The sequence below is a fragment of the Cuculus canorus genome, chromosome 9, assembly GCF_017976375.1.
Source record: "Cuculus canorus isolate bCucCan1 chromosome 9, bCucCan1.pri, whole genome shotgun sequence".
NCBI classification, from domain to species: Eukaryota; Metazoa; Chordata; class Aves; order Cuculiformes; family Cuculidae; genus Cuculus; species Cuculus canorus.
The window spans coordinates 1,206,442-1,223,901 of record NC_071409.1 but is presented as its reverse complement, the minus strand read 5'-3'; the positions used below and the strand labels follow the sequence as shown (position 1 = coordinate 1,223,901).

The following is a 17,460-nucleotide window of genomic DNA, read 5'->3' as shown; positions in this document are numbered from 1 at the left end:
GTTCATTGTCTGTGATACTGCAGATACCAAGCTCGTGAAGGCTACAAATATCAAAAGAATAAATGAGGTCTTGCAGATGGACTAGAGCCAAGACATTTCGAAATAACAAATAGCCTTACCATAGGCCAAAGCATGAAGAAAATATGCATAAATAATTTTTAGCTAAACATTAAGCAATTCATCTATGTCTCGTGACAGCTCAAATTTATACGTTAAGAACAATTTTAAAGACCTCTAGCCTACTCTTAGTGACAGGAATGACTTAAAGGCTTAGCTTTAATTATATCATCTATGAGAATTCAACAACATCAACAATTAATCGATAGGATTAACTCTACTGATAACTTCATGTATAAAGATATTCTTTCTTCAATCTATTCTCCCTCCCTCCTGCAGGAGACATTCAAGTAAATGGAGAGATCACTGTTGTTTACTGAAAAACTAATCAAGAGCACTGATATCGTGAAACATTGCCCTTTTTAACATACGAAGGATCTCATACCCGAAGATTCCATCACCTTAAACCACTCTTAAGCACCAGACACAGCTGTTATTCATTAAATGCTTAAAATCTGATTTTATGCTCTTTAATCATATTAAATACCACTTTGACCTGATCTCAACTATTTTCATATGACTACCCATGAGTTATTGCTAAAATGGGTGTTTCAGAATATAAAAGATAAAAGCAAAGTGGCTAAACAGTTTGTCCATAAGAAACAGCAAATAAAATACAGAAAACTTGACACACTTCTTTTGTCTGAAATATTTTGCAAGGTGTCTGGCTCACCTGGTTCCTCTGATGGGTACAGTTGCCTCTATTTCCCTCTCTTTTGAAGTTCACACAAATTTGAGAAAGAGAAGACGCAATGAATTACAGACCCAAACCTTCTTGTGATAGCTTGCTGTAATAACATGGAACGTAATTTCTATTCCTTCAGGCAATCCTGAGTACAGATGTTGAAGGAAAGCTGGCTCTAGCAATTGCAAAGGAGCTGGATAACATCCCAGCGTTCACTCCTCCTAGTCATATCCCTCTGCTGCCAACAATGTGTGCCTGCAATTCCCACATGATGCTTACTTCTAATATAACACAACTTTTGAGTAATCCTCAGCAGCAATCCCTACCTTTTCCCACACACAGCTGATTAGGATACGACATATGGAGCTTCAGATGTCAGCACACAGCTACCACAGCCTCTGTGTGGTAGTTTCCTCTGCACAGGGGCCAGCCATCACTCCTCGCTCCTGAGCATGAACACAAAGTAGTTCACATGTGAAGAAGTTTCTCAGCTCTTGCCTCGTCTCTTGTCCCTAGAGGTAACCTACTAACTTTGTTTGAAAGCACTTGTGGCCATGACAAAAGCCTGTTTCACCATTGCTACCAATTTTAAACACAATTAAAGAACACTTCTCCTAGAAAATTACAGGGAAGGAGAAGTCAAACCATATACATTTCAAGAAGCAAATAATTGAGCTAGCTTATAAACTTGTAGGACAGTCAGCTAAGCTTAAAATTACAAGAGTGCAGATGAAAACTGCATACATTACTAAGGTACTTTCTCTTAGTCTGTTCCCAGGACAAGACATTGTAACCTACTGGCAAAGTCACATTATTTTCATCTTTCTGTTGCCTCCTGATTCTTTGACTCGGACCACAAAGCAGTTTCTTTGTAAGATATTTTTAAGCGTGATAATTCTTCTCTAATCTCTTCCATTTATGATATGAATAAAGACATACAAATCAACAAAGAGAAGTCTGCCTAAGCTATTTTTTTGGCCCTGGTAAGTGCAAATGAAATAGTAGTTAAAATAAGATCCACTCACACCCTTCAGACGGCCAACATTCTCAGCATTTCTACCATCAGCAGAAGACACAACAGCAGGTCTCAGCAGTTTTAGGAAAATAAGCCATATAGTCTTGGACCAAGCCTTAAAGCTCCTTGATCTGGAGTTCTAACCCTTTGCAGGAGTTAATATGGTCATTTTCAGCTCATCCAGATAAGTGCAAAGTAGATGTCTTGGGATATACACCAAAAGAATCTAGCCCTGCACTATCAAACTGTACACACTACATTTTCAGCTTTGAAATCTTTCCACAGGTGAAGGTGTGTTTCTGTGTCCTCTCATATCTGATTAGATGTCCTCTCTAACTTTTCCATGGAGAGAGCTTTTATGACTAAGTTGTAGGACTGCCTATTTTGGAATTTGAAAAGCAACCTTAGACCCCTAGAGTTCTCTTGAATATGCACACTGTGAATTGAAAACTACCTTAAGTCTCTAGTTGTAAATCCTGAATTCTTTCCAAATCTTCATGCCTTTTAAAAGTATAAAAGCCCTTTAGTCCTCATAACAATTTCCTGTTGCCCCAAACAGTGATAATATCACTCCTCTAGTCCTGTTTTCTATCCCTAAGCAGGCCAGCTCTTTTACCTGCAACACCTTTTCAGGAACTTCCAACATGAAGCAAAATCAGAATGACTTGTAGAAGGTGAATTAAAATGTTGTCTGCATGCAGTGCCCAGATTTTTGTTTATCTTCATAAAGTCCCGTATCTGAAATGGCTTTGAGGTCTTAAGATAAAACAAATTTCCCAAATAGTACTGAGGCAGTCACCAAGAAAGCATACTCATAGCCATATCGGAGAACACAGGAAGCCAGGAATATGTCCCACAGATGCACAGAGTCCAAACACAAAACTATCTTCCAGCTTTTCCAAACCAATTGCCGATGACAGCAACCACACAGGGCCAGCCAGTGGGCTGCATTCACAGCCCAGAGACAGCAGGAGAATCACTTGTTGTAGAAACACAACCATTCTGCGAGTGTGACAGCGAACAATACCACCACAGCAGAGGAACACATGCCAAAAGGCAAAACCCAGCGTAAATTCAGGCGATCTCCAACTACACCACTGACAAACAGACCCACAGCACAGGAAAACAAAAAGATAGCATCCAACGTCCCCAAGAAGACAGAAGACAGTTGCTTCTTCTGCATTTGGGAATAAATGGCTGCTGTTCCAGAGCTTATACAGAGCTCAGGGGCCGTGATGTTGCAGGAGGGAGTCCATTGGCTGGAAAAGCTGACTTTGACATTACTGAATGCTTTTCTGGAAGCATGGAGCAGGGAATAACTGAAGAAGGTCAGTAGGTTATTCAGTTATTCAGTAGTCAGAACACTACAATAAGATGGTGAGTGCAATGGGACACAAAGCCTCTGCTTGCAGGCTGCCTCCGTGAGCTTCCAGGCAAAGCCATCCTCCCAGCAGCCCTTCCCTTTCTCTGCCCTTGGCCACAAAGCCTGCATGATGCTTACTTAGGTCGTTTCTCTTTTCCCGAGAGGAGCCGAGCCGAGCCGAGAAGAACCGGGAGGGGCCGAGGAGAACCGGGAGGAGCCGAGGAGAACCGGGAGGAGCCGAGGCGGAAAGGCTGCACTCCCCCGGGGCGCGTGTGCTTCCTTCTCTTCTGCCTCTCTGTTCCTCTCTTGTGAGACCTCATCTGGAATACTGTGTCCGGTTCTGGAATCCTCAACGTAAGGAGATGGAGCTGTTGGTGCGGGTCCAGAGGAGGGCTACAAAGATGATCGGAGGGCTGGAGCACCTCCCATACAAGGACAGGCTGAGGGAGTTGGGGTTGTTCAGCCTGGAGAAGAGAAGGCTCCAAGGAGACCCTATAGTGACCTTCCAGTACCTGAAAGGGCTACTGGAAAGCTGGGGAGGGGCTGTTCACAAAGGCTTGTGGTGATAGGACGAGGGGGAATGGCTATAAACTGGAGAGGGGCAGATTTAGACTGGACATAAGAAGGAATTTCTTCACCATGAGGGTGGTGAGGCCCTGGCCCAGGTTGCCCAGGGAAGCTGTGGCTGCCCCATCCCTGGAGGTGTTCAAGGCCAGGTTGGATGGGCCTTGGGCAGCCTGGTCCAGTGGGATACATCCCAGACCATGGCAGGGGGTTGGAACTGGATGAGCTTTAAGGTCCCTTCCAACCCAAACTATTCTATGTTTCTAGTAACTTTGTGTCAGAACTTGGTGAGAAGTCAGCGCTATTATGAGGAATTCATTTCAGTGCTCAGCTGTGATAGGCAATTTTCCTTCCATAGCCTGTAGTCATAAGTTGTATTTTTGGTTTGTGTTGGACTATTGATTCCTATTGGAGACAGCTTTTCTTGCCAGATATGGTTACCGTGCAACCACTCCAGGTTCTTCAGCATAAAGTGCACTGTAGAGGAGTGTGTCCACGTTTCTTGTTTTGTGATTTTAAATTAAAAATTACTCCTAGTGGAAATATAATGTTATGCTCCAGAGGAGTGGGTGTAAGCTCCTGGCAGGTCATACCAAGTCTCCTACTCCATTTTGCCCAGCTTGAAGAATGGCTACTTACAGGTGCTCTAGATAAGACTGTGCTTCCCCGTACCAAGATTCACAAACAGCCAACTCTTCTTCCCTAAAAACAACACCGCCTCTCAAACAACTCTACAGTTTTTATTTCTCTTCATTTTTCCCTGTGTTTCTAAGCGTATTGTAAGAAGGCTTTTCTGCAAACTGGTGTCAGAAACTAATCTAGTATCTTCCACCCAGTGTCTTTGCTGCCATGCTTGGGCAATCTACCGCTGACCTATCAGTGCGTTCAGTATTGCTGTAGTATTTGTTATCTACAGTCTGAGGTATTTAAGAGATCAAACACGTTTGACGTCAAAATTGTCACAAAATCACAAATCCATATCAAAAAAGAAGCTAGAGGCTGCACAGAGGAAGCCAAGAAATTTCAGGGGAATGGGATTGTCTTAAGGGAAGCTGTCAAGAGCTTCTGAATTGAAATTCAGGAGGTGTTCAAGGCCAGGTTGGATGTGGCCTTGGGCAGCCTGATCCAGTGGGAGATCTCCCTGCCCATGGCAGGGGGTTGGAACTGGATGATTTTTAAGGTTCCTTCCAACCCAAACTATTCTATGATTATATGAAATGCGAGGTAACAAACAGAATTTGCAGACACAATGTCTGTCATCATGTTGAAATGATGAAATTTGGTTGAGAAGTTCTTCCGGTTATGAAGGACAAATTTTGTAACAGTACTGGCATGACTTAAGTTAGGTGATGTGATAAACCAATGTCACACAATGAGTGAATTTAGTTGTTTAAATCTTACACTTTACTTGCCAAATCCTACAACAATAACTTTATGCAGTGGGGAAGAGAACACTGAGCTTCAACACTGCACTTCCCACCTTCAAAGTCTCCGGCAATTTTACTTAATTACATTTTAGAGCCCTGGAAATGCAGTTATCCTTGACTTTACCCGGAAGAGTTCTCAACTTTGATGTTCCCCCAGAGGGCCCAGATAATTTTGACAGTTATCTTGTGGTTGTGTATCATATTAAATCTCCAGTCAAGAATGGTTTATAGTAAATATCTAGTTGCATATAGAGCACGATTTGAGTTTATATGTATATTCTCTATATATCTTTACACTACTTACCATATGTAATATTGTAGATGATACAGGCAGGCTTGAGATAAGTAATCGATGGTCACAGGCTCTACTAATACGCAGTCAAAACTCCCTCTGAAATGGTAATAAAGAGCATTTTAAACTCCTATAAACTGCTTAGAATCTCTATATGTAAAATCTTCAATTTGAGTACAGCCCATTTCAGTCCTATCACGACTGATCACTCTTTTATCAGGCTTCTCTCTAGCAACAATAGTAGCAATCAGACACTTTTAAGATGGAACTAATTAATGGTACCTAGAATGTTTGCAAAAAATAAGTCTTTAAATCATGCCAACTCTCACTCTCAATAGCACAATGAGGATTTTTCTTATTGGATTTTTTAAAATTTTCTTTTTTTTTTTTGACTGGAAGAACCTTTTACTTTCATTGGCATTGTATAGGTGCAGGGGAAAGACTGGAATAAATCCTTACAGGACGAGACAGCTCAGGACCTGAAACAGAGCGTGAACCTATCTGTTCCTGATGGACACTTCACTTCTTTACCAACCTCCACAGCCGATGATCAGCCCTAACCACAAGTCAGCTTGAGAATTGGTAGAGTGATGTTTCCCCTCCCACTGCCTATGGATAGAAAGGCACTAAGAGAGATGAGGTTGTTGGAAGAGGAGTGTTTTGTCATGAGTGAAGAGCACTCATCCTCCACGCTCATTCCAGTATTTCTGCAGCCAGGGAGAACTATTTCATGACTCGTTTGAGATTCCAGGACCTGCCATCCTCCAGTCTTGCCCTAGTCCCCTTTCCCTTTTCATTAAGGAAATTTAACATGCCTTAAAGAAACAGGATGGAGTTAACCTACTTGAAAGCTGCTGTCTTCTCTTCCCATTGTCTTTTGCTAAGAGATCACAGTTTTGCTTTGTTGCTTTTGTCTTACTTAAACCTCTGGTGATTTGAGACCTACAAATAGCATCTTGCCTACCAGAAGTCCTAAAAGGAGCTACATAGCCCTGAGCAGAATTCTTCAACTGTCTGAGCAATCCGCCAGAACAGACCAGGAGGCATGATACTCCTGATTGTGTTGAACCTCCTGGCAGTCCCGCATTAGTGCTTAGAGATTTATTCAGCATCTAGCAAGACAGAAAAGCCTTCCTAAACTGCACAGCAATCAAGCAACTGGATTTCTTGTGATGTTTAATGGACTGTTTCCATCTGGCTGGACTATTTCCCAGCATACTGCTCTGAGCTTTGCCACACTTGTCTACTTATTCGCAAATGCACTAAAGTATTTAGAGCCATTTCCTGCATGAGTTAGTCACTGCTGGATGGACATCCATTGAAACCTCCATTGAGATGTAAACAGCAAACAGATGTCTGTACTGGAACCGAAGGTGTGAGTACAGCATGCATAAAGGCACCCAAGCTACTGCTAGTAAACAAGCTCATGTGCCAACAGCAGTAACGCTATGGACTTTAGCTTAGGCTATATGAAAAACACTGAAGAGCTTTAAAATTAATCTGGTAGCCAGTGTGCAAGCAGATACATCACCAATAACAGTAAGAGAAAAGCCAGGATGTGCAGATCTCTGTGCACTTCATTCTGGGGAACATGCAACCTTTGTGCATCTTGAAGCAGTGTTTTGCCTCATATTAAGAGAAAAAATGAGACCACATGAAAAATAGAAGGCTTTCTCACATGCAAGCCCGTACGTGAAAAGATTCGGAACTTGGATTAGCTAAACAGATAGTCAGAAATGTAGCATTTTTCTGAACTGCAGAGACCACGCTAGCCTCAAAAAAAACCCACAGCAGGAAATCCTTTAAGAGAAAGCAGCCTTTTTTTTAGACTACTCTCTGATACTTGCTGCTTGGGATTGGGTCAGCAGCGTCCCAAGAATAGGAGCTCACTGTATTCCTGTACATCTGGTTCTTGTTCCAGCAAGTTTGGGGAAGTGTGAAAATGAAAACTGTCTGTGCTGAAAGTTAACCAGGCTCCTCATGGTCATCAAGGAAGTTCAGCTCAGGTTTCAACAGCAGGTTGTGGTTTGGCGTGAAAGAGGCTGCTCTTAGTTCACAGCAGGATGTAAACACCCTGCGTGAGTATTCCTCCTCTTGGGAACAGCACTGGCCACCTGCTCAAGCATTCATAGAATCATAGAGTAGTTTGAGTTGGAAAGGACTTTAAAGATCATCCCTTTCCAACCCCCCTGCCATGGTCAGGGACACCTCCCACTGGATCAGGCTGCCCAAGGCCCATCCAACCTGGTCTGGAACACCTCCAGGGATGGGGCAGCCACAGCTTCCCTGGGCAACCTGGGCTGGGGCCTCACCATGCTCATGGTGAAGAAATTCCTCCTGATATCCAGTCTAAAACTGCCCCTCTCGAGTTTATGGCCATTCATACCTGCTTCCAGTTTATTAGACATGCCCTGGGATTTGGTGAGGAGGAATGGCAGCAAATACATGTTTTGTTCTCTGTTTTAGAGAAATCTTGGCCATATACCCCACCAGCCAAGAGGACACAGTCCATGTTTAACCTGGGGCACCAGGCCATGGTGGAGTTCGTCAGCTCTCTTCTCCAAGCAGCCCTGCAGTGGGCAGGAGCTTTGAGCCACGCTGCTCTCACTCCAGCTTATATCGCAGTGATAAAAGCTGAAATCTGATGCATAACAACCTGCTCATCTAGAAGTAATCGAGGCTGTTTCCAACAGTGTGTATCAGGGACTGAAGCTGTCTGTGTGACACAGGGGCTGTTTGTGAGTGAGCAGCCCATGGGCTGATCTCCATGGGCTGAACTCACATGAGCAACCTGCACCTCAGGTGGTGGAGCAGAGCAGGTGCTGCAGCTGTCTGATGAGCACGTCAGTGCTCCACTGCCACTCAGCCCATCAGCCTGCCCTGCCCATCCTCATCATCCTGCCCATTGTCAGTCAGAAAGGACCTAAGAGCATCATGGGTGTTTATCTGGCACATCCCTGGTGTATCACCACGTAGAATCATAGAGTCATAGAATAGTTACGGACCTTAAAGATCGTCCAGTTCCAACCCCCCTGCCATGGGCAGAGACACCTCCCACTGGATCAGGCTGCCCAAGGCCCATCCAACCTAGCCTTGAACATCTCCAGGGATGGGGCAGTCATAACTTCCTTGGGCAACCTGTGCCAGTGTCTCACCACTCTCATGGTGAAGAAATTCTTCCTAATCTCCAGTCAAAATCTGCCCCTCTGCAGTTTATCCCCGTTCCCCCTCGTCGTATCCCCACAAGCCTTTGTGAATAGCCCGTCTCCAGCTTTCCTGTAGCCCCTTTAGGTACTGGAAGGTCACACTATAAGGCCTCCTCGGAGCCTTCTCTTCTCCAGGTTGAACAACCCCAACTCTCTCAGCCTGTCACAAGACACAGCCTGTGCAGGAAACATGCGCACATTTTCCTATGCAGGAAACTGCACATTTCCTGGTGCTTTCTTATTTCTGTAATTACTGCGATATGCCTTTCTTTATTCCCTGTGGTAATAAGAAAGGTGATGATACTTCTTCACATATCATCAATTCAGTTGTGCCCATCTCACTCGTGTTGTCGCTCCTGCCATTACCTTCCTCGTTTTCCAGGCTGATGAGGGTTCTCAGCTCCTGCTAAAGGCCCACTGATAGGAATGTGTAGTTTAGTACTTTCCTGCGTTTGGCTGATTATTATTGCATTTCAGGTTGTATTCACTTTCAGCGTATTGGTGCTGCATCATGGAAAGACTGGCGTTCTTCCTTCTCTTTCTGCCATTTTCCTCTTAAGTGCATTAATGCCTGGGTACAATTATATTAACATTAAGCAAATCATTGCTTTAGAAAGCCCTTGTAATTGAGTGACAGGTGCTTATGACTGAATCCATTTAAATACTCAATATAAGGCCAAAGTTTCTATTCAGGGACCTGCTTAGCTTCCTGAGTAGTCATTGACTTTCAAGTGGAAATACTGTGGGAATCATCACCACATAGTCAGTTTGGAGTTCCCAGGATAGAAAATATACTGTAATGCTATAGGAGTTCAGGTGGCCCTGGCACTGTACGTCTCAAGGTAAATGAATCTGAAACGAGTATAATATGGATTAACAATAGTTTTATAGTAGTGTAAAAATTTTCTTTTAAATAGTCTCTTTGTGGTAACATTTGCAGGAGCTTTTCTGCTAGCTTTTATTGCAATGCATTAAAGTATTTCTAAAACTATGAAAATTATATATATATATATATATTTAAAACATGACTACGGAAAATTGAGAAGTGGGGTTTTTTCAACCTAAAAAATGATGCATCTTTATCTTACTGAAGTTTTGATGTTTTTGTAAACAACCTTTTATTTAAATGGCTTCCCACAGTTAGAGCTACAAGGCAAATATAATGTGCGTATAAACTCATCTGTGCTCTATTATGTCAGACTTAACTCTTCATTTATTTTCTTTATTTCTTCAAACAGCTAAGACTTATGAAGATGGGACACTTTAAGATTGCAAGGAAATTAGTACTTTCTTTAAGGAATTGACCAGCTAATTTATAAAGCATGTTGGAAAAGGTAAGGAAGAGCTTTTGATAAATACTTAGATCAGGACTAATTCCTCAGAGAGACCAGAACTTCCTTTCTTCTTAAACATGACACTTCTCAAAGCAGTAAGTTCCTATGTTTAAAAACTAATCTACTTTCCAAATGACATACACTCGATAATCTACTGACTTCCTCGGGATAAGATTACAGTAGGTAGTATTTTGATCTCACTATTCCAATTCTCTCAGGGCCGATTGACTGATAAGCCAGATTCTCCTACCACAGAGAAGAAGAATTAGTGAATTTTACTTCTCTAAGCCTCAGATACAGGCTGGGGATTTGAAAAAAAAATCTTCATACACAGTATGAATAACGAGTTTGCTAGAAAATAGTGATTCACCAACGTACTATAAAGCAGTAAAGTGTTGTTGATAAGAAACCAAACATAACATACAATCCATGTGACTTTAATATGTAATGTAGAATATGGTAACTAAAATATAATACATAAAGCATATGTACATCACATATGGCATATGAAAAATATTTAACAAAATATGTTAAACAGCATATAAATGCATGTATCTTAGTTACATAATAAATCATGTATGTACTGAAAATTTTATTAATCTGCTACTTGGATTTTTAAACGATACCTGCTTTGGATTTTTTCCCTATTCTTGAACTTAACAAGCTCACACAAATCCTCTTTTTAGGTGCGTATGCATGTACCATGCATGTACATTGTCCATCCAAGAGTATGACTGGTATTTATAGTTTCATTAAGTAGAAGCCAGAATACATAACATGGTTCACTGAAATACCCCTCAGTTCACCTGCAACTTTATTGTGCATTCCATGCATTTGCTAGAAGGTGTTAGCATTTACAATATCTTGCCAACAAACACATCAACTTACTTAGAACAGTGAAATGCTGTAAGTAAGTGAAGAAACATATTACTCTAGGAGTCGTTGCTAAGTTCACATCATTTACATTTAACTGAAATACCGGAACACCATTTTAATACTTTACTTTTAGAGACAGTTCATATAGGTCTGATATTTCTTCCTACATTCTTTCCAGACACTTTACTAGAATGAGATTATTTGTTTCAGTTCTGTAAAGTGATGAGTGTTCTTGCCATTGAAAGAAGTAAGACAGGTTTTATTAAGGGTACTCAGGTACGTAGTTTATGTGCTGGGAGTCCCCAAAACACTTCTGAAACTCTAGAGAAGTTGTATCAAAAGAAGGACTGACAAGGACTGATGTCTTTAGCAGAACATAGGGTTTTAAAACGATTTTTCCAGAATATTTTTTCTACATTTTAGTGATCCATAAGAGGGGGAAAAAACTTTTTTCCTCTTTGAAGGCAGTATTTAGCACAAAGGTATTGTTCTTCTTTTAATTATTATTCTGGACTTAGGTGTAGGCACAACTAGTCACTTCTTCCATTCTTGCGGAAACAGGACAGGGAATATGTGAGCAGCTTCATAGGAATTTTATAGACATAAAGGTCTGTGGAAAGTTTTTCACAATTTATTTTAGTTTTCTGTATTATCCATTTAAAAACTAAAAAGCCATATAACACCAGAGAGGAATGACAGTATGTTAGGCTGAAAGCAGGCAGAAGGAATTTGTTCTCACAGCTACAGACTACATGAGAAATTGAACATTCGTGTTTATTCATTTATTTCACCAGCATGTCTTCATTTCCTAAGGACACATTGCTCATGTAATAGAACAAGTTTAATCTAAAGATTTTTCTCCAAACTAACTAACAGACAACTTCCGCAAACACCTTATTCAATACGATCTCGAGAAAACAGATTTTGTGTTAGTCCTTTAGATGGAGAATCATTAAGTCCGGAAGACTGTTGAGATTCTCCCAACATCGTACCAGCAGTCATGTAACCCCGTGGGGAAAACTGGAGTAAACTACTCACAGGCACTTTTTCCGCGGTGTGTAATGCAGATCCATAGCTGTTCTTTTAGCAGTATGGATTGAACCCAGGATCTTTGAAACTCAGAGTGTGATACACTTACTGCCAGAACGAGGTATGTCCATAAGCTCGATGGCCAGAGGTGGCTTGTAAATCTATGTGCCACCCCGCTGCATGCCTGTGGTTGTTCGTGTCACTGCTGGGCCTGCATAAGAGGAGGAAAAACCCATCTTCCCTGTCCACACTTGTTCCCCGTGGTTTGTATCGTGAGGGAACCACTATCAGGCACTGACGGTGCTACAGAGACCGGCTTTAAAATCAGTGAGGAGAGCAGAAGTCCTAGAGAGGGAAGGCGTTTGCTTCTCTCTGCGGGAAGGGCAGAGACCGTAAGAGAGGAGATCTAGGGACTATGTGAGCAGCAGCAGGGACTCCGTGGCTCTGACAGATGAGTAGAACTTGGGAAGCAGAAGAGCAGCAGCAGGAGAAAGAAGACACCAATTAGGGAGATAAATAATGTTAGACAAATCATTTCTTGCTCTGTGCCTGTAAGGCAGGAGATATAATGGTCTCCTTTGAAATGCTGTCTCCTTTGCTGTGTGGCAGCAAAGTGACTTCTGCTGCCTGCCTTCTCCTCCATCACGCTGATTACTCAAACTGAAGCTGAAGGAAGAGATAGATGTGCAGAGTGCTATAAGGGAGAGAAACTGCACCTCTGCTCCCCAGAGGCTCTGTTACAAGACAGCGTCAGTGAGTGAAGGTGGTCAAAGCAGATAATGTAATAATTACAAAAGGAACGGGATCACTTGTGTCAGGAACAAGTAAGTTTTTTTACAGACTCTGGTGGTGGAAACCCTATGTTGGTTTTGATTATTATTAATTAGCCCAAATATAATGCATCATTTAGTATTTCAGGGAAGAATGCCTGTATGATGAACTGCTCAGCATTTTAGGCTTTTATAAGTTAAATGGCAAATTCTTAGCAGTCTTCAGGACGTAGTTTTGTACCGTGGGAGAGGGTCTTGGGCACCTATAATCTACAGTTTAAGGAGAAACGTGATGAACTGACTTCAGTTTGGAAGTTGAGCTGTACTGGCAGTCTTGGGGTGCTGGAGAGAGAACCTCTCTCTTCTTTGTAATCTTAAAGTCATACTGAGAAAGTGCATTATAGCACTATTATAGCATCATAGTCTTGATGTATTATGCTCTTTTAAAATTCAGATTCTGCAAAATGGAGACATCACTTAAATACTGTTGTTAGATATACTTGCCAGTTTAAATCATTTAAGGTAGGAATCATCTTAATTTTAGACATCAAAATACAGACATCTAATCTGTCTAGGAGTCTTATATTGTCACTAGAGAGAATGGAACCTTTCCAGAGTCTTTCATCAAACTCTATCTTCTTCTGTTTACAACAGAAAAACTATGGAACAAATGAGATTAAATCCTCCCCACTTCAGTGAATTTTAGGAACAGAGTTACCTTCTTCTGTACCAAGATGTGAGCCCACTGTTGAGTCAGGAAGGGATTATTTTTCCCTTGCTTCAGTCCTCAGCCTCATAGATTCTTCTTTCACTTTTCCCTGCGACAGCAAATCTTAGGGCAAAGATACTGTCTCTAAGTACTTTCGGAGGCAGGGTACTAGATGAGGAGGTTGTTAAGATCTCTTCAAACATGCCATGGCCAGACGGGACCATTTGATCATCTGGTTCCATCTGCAGTGCACAGCTATTTTGTTCAATTTATTCTCAGTGTATAGGACAGCAAAGACCAGATTTGAACTGGGGTATGAAAATAATGACTGTTTTCTTAAATTGACTCCAAGTATGCCACAAAAAAATGAAGATTGTATTACAATGTGTCCTACCTAGTATTTTGAGACTGTTTTTTAAATTGGAAAAAGAAGACATTGTGTAAGAGCCATTATCATGGATATAAACAGCATATTTTCTCCCCTTTAAAACAGAATCTAAGAAATTATCCTTTTTAATGGCAGTTTTAAGTAAATCTCTTTATCCTAGTTGCCAGTTCTGCTACATGATAAATACACGTCTTTGGACGACATAGGATGGACTATGTTATGCTTCTGGATATTTTTATTTGTATGTTTACAAAATACCTTTCCCCAGGCAGTAAATCTTGCCGTACTAATGCAATCTGCAGTTTAGAACCTTGTTGCTTTAAGATCGTTAAACAATTTCCATAAAATATATAAAGCACTTCTGTAAAATTCAAGAAAAATCGGTACAATGGAAAACAATTTGACTTCTGCATAACAGCTGCCCAAGTGAATGCTCATTCTGCATATACCTGTGTTTAAAAATATAGAAATATTTTCAGTTGTTGTGTGGCAAAATGTGACAGAAATATGCTATCTTTTTTTCTTAAATTTCCTTGTCACCGCATGACTTTTTAAAAATCCAACTGAAGGGTTTTTTTTAAAAAAAAAAAGAAGCAATTACCACTCTTCTGCAGACATGGCTTCAGAGTGTGTGGTTGTCAGGAACTCCTAACTATATCAGTCAATTAGACAGACCAGCAAGATTTTCTGCTGCAACACGTTTGGTAGGATCTCTAGAGAGAAATCCTCATTGATTCTGATATTGATAGAACGTCATGGAACTATGTCATGCTATATTACGTGGGGAGAGGCAGTGTGGGGGAAGGCAGCATCCGTATCGACAAGTAGATTCGTCAGTGTTGCACCTGCAATACAAACAAAAACATCTTCAGTGTTCATAAATTTATCTCAGTTTTTGATTTAACAATATATTGTTGGAAGAATGAACAAAGGAAAATAACTAAAACCAGAAATAGAAACTGGCTACCACCAGAGTGCAGTCAGGGCCAGATTAGTAATGACATAAGAATTTCCTGGTTTGTTGATTCAAAGTAAATAGTGTTTCACTCACAGAATACTGCAGTGGTCAGCATCAAAATCCATCTCTTCCTCGAATTCCAGTAAATCTGTTACTCAATGAGCATCAAGGTATCTACTGCCATAGCATACATTGAGAATACTCCTACAGAGCAGAGGGTGTGAATGATGTGAACAGCGTCATTGCCTTGAGTTGTGGCACAAGAAATTAAAGGAGTCCCCCGGCTCTTGTACCGCTGCCAGCTTTCAGTCTTGTTTTTTTCTCTTTTCAAGTTTAAGTCACAAGCCCCGAAGTAGTTGCACTGTGTGTTTCAAAGCTACACACACTGGCTCTTTGTGGAGTGGGAAATGTACCTTCCACACTGATGAGGATGGACAAGTCTTAGAGTCACTTGTCAGCTTTATACCGTATGCCATCTGCATCTACCTGCAGGTGTCTTTTTAGTAGGAGATTTGTCATTAAGCTTCTGAATTTTCCCAAGAGCCTCACCTGCCATAACCCTCACCACTCATAATTATGAGTGGTTATATTTTTCATTATTCTTACCACTGATGCAGCTCAGTTTCCCAGCCTTTTTGCAGAGGAACCTCACCTTGTGGAACTGAGGTTGGAGATCTGTGATGAGTTGTGTTTGGCTCCCAACAGCTGCAGCTTTCCCATCACCCCCTCTACCCAGCCCAGATCTCTCAGCCCCTCAATTCCTCTCTTGTGAGACCTCATCTGGAGTTCTGTGTCCAGTTCTGGAATCCTCAACATAAGAAGGACATGGAGCTAGTGTTGGAATGGGTCCAGGCTACAAAGATGATCTGAGGGCTGTAGCACCTCCCATGTGAGGACAGGCAGAGAGAGTTGGGGTTGTTCAGCCTGGAGAAGAGAAGGCTCCAAGGAGACCTTAGAGCGACCTTCCAGTACCTGAAGGAGCTACAAGAAAGCTGGGGAGGGGCTGTTTATAATGGTATGGAGTGATAGGACGAGGGGGAATGGGTATAAACTGGAGAGGGGCAGATTTAGACTAGACATAAAGAGGAATTTCTTCACGATGAGGGTGGTGAGGCACTGGAACAGATTCCAGGGAAGTTGTGGATGCCCTGTCCTGCGAGGTGTTCCAGGCCAGGTTGGATGGGCCTTGGGCAGCCTGATACAGTGGGAGGTGTCCCTGCCCATGGCAGGGGCTTGGAACAGGGTGATCTTTAAGGTCCCTTCCAACCCAAACTATTCTATGATTCTGTTCTGTGAGTCCCAAGCACATGTACTGCAGCGGTATTTGACAGGCCAGCACAGGAATTTGTGATATTTGTAGGCTTACTACAGTTTATTTTCCTTGATCTGGAGGCTGTTCTCCTGTGGATTAAAAGTGACTGATGAACCAGTTCACCCCCTCCAGCACTGTGCACTTTCACAGCCTGAAAGATGCCGGAGCACATCTTGTTCCCAGTACAGCAATGCAGAATTCCCCACGGGATGCAAAGTGGCAGGACTGATGGTGGAGCTCTGACATCTCGTGGCTGATCTTTGCCTTCCAGACCTGGCTGTGTTACCTCTCCATGTCTCTGCCACAGCAGTCTCGGGCAGGGGTGTTCTGGCTGAAATATTTTTACATAAAAGATGTATTTCTGTGGTCGGGCTTTATACACCAGGATAGATGAGGCCAGGTCAACTGCAGTGAGGATTTTATCAAGTAGACACAAAAGTTGTGTTGTTCTTGAGATTTTTTTCTTAACAAACACAGTTTCTTTGCCATGCCCCAAGTCATCCAGGATGCTCTCAAAAAAGATGAGAGAGTTTTGGCTCCTGAAAATCCCCATGTAACCTGATTGCTGGCAGCCCTTGAAAAATACAGAGGTGCCTGGAAACGCATATGCCTGGAAAAAGGTGCTGAGCGCAAGGGTCTTGTTCAGGTGTTTGGATTGCTGCAACTTCTTTCTGTTGAATGTACTCTCCTAAGCTCCCAGTGTGTGCCCTGTCTTCAGAGAGTTGTTTCTGTCGGCTTTTAATGTACTTTGTGGACTTCTAAAGCCTCACCTGCTGTGAAAAATCACACCAAAGCCCTGTCTGTCTAATGAAATAAATATTATTATTTTGCAGTAAGGTAAGTAACAGACTCAGGGTGATGATTTGCTTACTGAAAATACTACATGCTAGCATCAAAGTTGGTAACAGGGTGGGAAGTCCTTAATGTGCGTCCCCTGCTGTGGGCCCTGGGACAAGCTTCTTGACAGCCCAGAGGACAAGGACAGGAGGCAATGCAATGGCTTTGGTATCAACCCTGAGAAATGTCCACCATGCAGATCTTACCTGACCATCCGAATTGCTGTGAACTCATAACTCTGCCTATAATCATAGAATCACAGAATCATGTTAGTTTGGGTTGGAAGGGACCTTAAAGATCATCCAGTTCCAATCCCCCTGCCATGGGCAGAAACAGCTCCCACTGGATCAGGCTGCCCAAGGCCCATGCAACCTGGCCTTGAACACCTCCAGGGATGGGGCAGCCACAGCTTCCCTGGGAAACCTGGGCCAGGGCCTCATCACTCTCACGGGGAAGAATTTCCTCCTCATGTCCAGTCTAAATCTGCCCCTTTCAAGTTTATACCCATTGCCCCTTGTCCTATCACCACAAGCCTTTATGAACAGCCCCTCTCCAGCTCTCTTGTAGCCCTTTCAGGT

The 17,460-nt window shown here is 42.2% G+C and overlaps 1 protein-coding gene, 1 long non-coding RNA gene and 1 pseudogene across 4 annotated transcripts in view; 1 reads left to right on the top strand and 2 right to left on the bottom strand.

The window, feature by feature from the left end:
- Positions 1–2,574: 2,574 nt before the first annotated feature.
- On the bottom strand, positions 2,575–3,153 carry LOC128853029 (sugar phosphate exchanger 3-like; annotated as a pseudogene).
- A 6,216-nt stretch (positions 3,154–9,369) lies between these two features.
- The window catches only part of LOC128853045 (uncharacterized), a 39,871-nt gene continuing 31,780 nt past the window's right edge, over positions 9,370–17,460 (top strand). The window contains exons 1-2 of the long non-coding RNA XR_008451266.1: positions 9,370–9,511; positions 9,908–10,003. This is a non-coding gene — a long non-coding RNA (uncharacterized LOC128853045). The remainder of the gene's footprint in view (positions 9,512–9,907; positions 10,004–17,460) is intronic.
- The window catches only part of AMER3 (APC membrane recruitment protein 3), a 44,192-nt gene continuing 37,174 nt past the window's right edge, over positions 10,443–17,460 (bottom strand). For all 3 annotated transcript variants that reach the window (XR_008451265.1, XM_054074562.1, XM_054074563.1), the window contains one exon: positions 10,443–14,620. The gene's annotated coding sequence lies outside the window, so the exon portion shown is untranslated. The remainder of the gene's footprint in view (positions 14,621–17,460) is intronic.